Genomic DNA, 4,177 nt, shown 5'->3' on the forward strand with positions numbered 1-4,177 from the left:
CGAAGAAGAAAATACGGGAGAAGAGTCGCAACTGTGTGCGTTTCGATCGGCAACAGGGTGCCATGTACATGAAAGAGAAAAAGCGTTCTTGAAATATGTGAGCAAGTGGAAAGGCAACTGGAGTGCCATTAAGAATTTCGCAAATGTGTGCGTATTGGAGGTTGATGTGCTTCTCTGTTCTATTCTGGATTTATGTAAATAGGTGAGAATGGAGCTAAATAAATAAAAAAAAACCTTCACATATTGAATTTAAATCAAATGTTTTAAAAAACTGGTGCTATTGGAATGAACTATAGATGGAAATTTGGGAATAGTTTTTTTTTAGCATTGAGTGGTTTTTAATTTAAATGGACTTTACAAACAATCGAATGGCTCTGGGGGGTAAAAAAAAATATCAATTTTTAGGTTGATACATACTTATGTAGCAATGCACTGATGATTCCAGACATACATTCATTCATTGGAAAAGGGGAAAATTATAGGAAAGTTGTGTTTGAATGATTGTTTCTATATTTCGCGATTTTTTTTAGAATGGAGTCGATTCGTAAAATTAAGCCGTTTGATATGGTTGCCGATAGATCTCGGTTGCCAACAGAATGGCAGAAATGGAAAAGGGAATTGGAGCGCTATTTCGATGCAAGCGGCATTTTTTCGCAGTGGGAAAAACGGTCGGTCATGTTGCATTTGGCTGGACCAGATATACAGGAGATTTTTTACCACTTGCCTGGAGTAGATGACATCCCACAAGTGCTGATTGGCCCACCATACTATGATGTGGCAATTCAGAAGTTGGATGAACATTTCGAACCGATGTGCAGAAAGAATTATGAAAGACATCTGTTCAGACAAATTCTACAAAAATCTGATGAAAGATTTGCTGACTTTGTGTTGCGTTTGCGCATTCAGGCTAAACGATGTGAGTTTGACAAATACGATGTAAGGGAAGTAGACGACAGGATTATTGAACAGATTGTGGAGGGATGTAAATCAACCGAACTTCGACGACATGTTTTGGCGAAGGATTTGAAATTGGAGGAAATTGTGACGCTGGGGACAACGCTGGCAGACGTCCAAGAACAGGTCAAGCAGTTGGATCGCGATCAGTTGGATTTCAAATCTCATGGAAATGTCAATTTAGGGGTGAACCGAGTGTTCAACCATGGTGCGGTATCCAATTGGAGCACAACGGGAAATTTTCGTAATAGACCTTCGAACTCAGCCGGATCTACCCGAAACAAGCCGACGGATAGAAATTGTTTTGCTTGTGGTTACAAAGGTCATTTGAAGGGAGATATTTCTTGTCGGGCAAGGAATGCCAAATGCCTCAAGTGCGGTCAGGTTGGACATTTCATGAATCGTTGTCTGAAACGTTCAAACCCTGTGGACGCAGGGATACCTAAGACAAAACGTATCAGGTTGGTGGATGAAGCAAAGGAACCTACAGAGGAGAACATTTTTTTCGCAATGGGGAAAAACACGTTTGAATTCATCGTTGGGGGAATCGAAATCCCAATGATTATAGACTCAGGTGCGGATGCCAATCTGATCGACAAAGCTACGTGGAAACAAGTTCGTAGAGCCGGAATTGTGATTAAAGAATTTTCAGAGAAGCCGGATAGAAAACTACTTGCCTACGCCACGAAACAGCCGATGGAAATCAAGGGTATGTTCAAGGCAGAAATTCAAGCCGGACCGGTAAAAACCGATGCCAAGTTTTACGTGATCGAACATGGACAGCGAAATTTGTTGGGAGACAGTACGGCGAAGCAATTGAAAGTGTTGAAGGTTGGATTTAACATTGGTTCACTTCAGGAGTCGGGAGAAGAGGCATTTCCGAAAATAAAAGGGGTGCTAGTGGAGATTCCGATTGATAAGAATATTCAGCCCGTGCAACAGGCTTATCGCCGGGCACCGATTTCACTGGAAGAACGTATCTTCGAGAAGTTGCAGTATCTCTTAGAGAAGGACATCATCGAAAAGGTTGATGGGCCATCACCCTGGGTATCACCTCTTGTACCGGTGTTGAAGGAGTCTGGAGAGATTAGACTCTGCGTGGACATGAGGCAAGCAAACCAAGCTGTCCTTCGGGAGAATCACCCATTTCCGTTGATTGAAGAATTGCTAGGCAGAGTAAATGGAGCAGTCAAATTTTCCAAAGTGGATGTAAAAGATGCCTATCATCAGTTGGAGTTGTCGGAAGGATCTCGGGTGATTACTACGTTTATCACGAAGTACGGATTATTCAGGTAAACTTTGTTAAAGGCCTTTAATTTGTTTTGTATGTTTTTTGGGTTCCAATAAATAAATTGTTTTTATCTTCTATATTTCATTTTTTTGGTAATCATAGATACAAGCGCCTAATGTTTGGTATTAGTTGCGCACCTGAAATCTTCCAGAAGGTTATGGAAACGATCGTGGCAGGTCTCGAAGGGGTAGTTGTTTATTTGGATGATGTGGTGATTTCCGGAAGGTCTCAAGAAGAGCATGACATGAGGGTTGAGGCGTTGCTAGGACGTTTTGAGGAATATGGCGTGTTGTTAAATAAGCAGAAGTGTCTTTTTAACGTTGATAGTTTGGAATTTCTCGGGCATCACTTATCTACGGAAGGCATTAAACCAACAGAAAATCGGGTAACAGCAGTCAAACAGTTTCGAGAACCTGCAAACGTAGCGGAGCTGAGAAGTATCTTAGGTCTAGTAACCTATGTAGGTCGATTTATACCTCACTTGGCTTCAAAAACAGACCCACTGCGAGATTTACTGAGGACTGGAAAGAAATTCGAATGGACATCAAAGGAGCAAGTAGCATTTGATGAGATCAAATCAGCAGTGTCCGACATCCAATATCTTGGGTTTTTTGATCCTAAGGATAAAAGTATTCTCGTTACTGATGCTAGTCCATTCGGATTAGGAGCGGTTCTGCTTCAGGAATCTGTTGATGGAGTAAGACGAGCTATAGCATATGCAAGTAAATCTTTGTCTGATCTGGAACGCAAGTATTTTCAAACCGAGCGGGAGGCACTGGGACTTGTTTGGGGAGTTGAACATTTTCAACTTTACTTGCTTGGTACAAAGTTTAAGTTGGTAACAGACTGCAAACCTCTCCAGTTTTTGTTCGGTCATCGATCCAAGCCCTGTGCTCGAATAGAACGATGGGTACTTCGGTTGCAGTCATTCAATTACGAGGTAGTTTATGAGCCCGGAATCACGAATTTAGCAGATGCACTTTCCAGACTTTCCTTGCCTGAATCGCAGCCGTTTGATATTGGAGGAGAAAAATATATACAAATGCTGATCAAAATGCCAGCTCCAGTAGCAATTGCATCGGAGGAAATAGTCGCTGAATCACATAAGGACGAGCAAATAAAAGAAGTTATTGAAGCGCTGATCAGTGGGAGTTGGTCCGATCTGTCTAAGCCTTTCAAACCGTACTCTGCAGAATTGTATCAAACGGAGGGAGTATTGTTGAGAGGTGACAGAATTGTCATTCCAAATACGTTACGCCAGCGAGTATTGGAGCTGGGTCATGAAGGTCATCCCGGTATGGTAGTAATGAAACGACGATTGCGACAGAAGGTGTGGTGGCCGAGTATGGATTACCAGGTGGAACATTTTGTAAAATCCTGCAAGGAATGCGTTCTGGTTTCATCGACAGGGCCACCAGAGCCATTAGTGCGAACAAAGATGCCCGACAAACCGTGGGTGCATATTGCGGTAGATTTTATGGGACCGCTTCCGTCAGGCCATAACTTATTGGTAATAGTAGACTATTTCAGCAGGTTTGTTGAAGTAGTTATTATGAAGGAAATAACGGCTAAACTTACGGTTCAAGCTCTCCATGAAATTTTCTGTCGATACGGCATTCCGGAGTCAATCAAAACGGACAATGGTCCACAGTTTGTGAGTGAGGCACTACACATTTTCTGTAAGGAATATGCAGTGGAACTACGGAAAACTACCCCTTACTGGCCACAAGCCAACGGGGAAGTGGAAAGAGCTAATCGAGCATTAAAGAAGAGATTGCAGATAAGCCAGGAAACCGTGGGTTCAGACTGGAAGTGGGATTTAAGGATGTATTTGCTCATGTACAATTCCACGCCCCATTCAACGACAGGAGTTGCGCCATCGCTATTAATGTTTGGGAGAGTTTTGCGCGATAAGCTACCAGCGGTTCCACA

The sequence above is a fragment of the Ochlerotatus camptorhynchus genome, unplaced genomic scaffold (assembly GCF_037179485.1).
Source record: "Ochlerotatus camptorhynchus isolate MF236.1 unplaced genomic scaffold, CSIRO-AGI_Acam_v1.1 ptg000538l, whole genome shotgun sequence".
Taxonomy (NCBI): Eukaryota; Metazoa; Arthropoda; class Insecta; order Diptera; family Culicidae; genus Ochlerotatus; species Ochlerotatus camptorhynchus.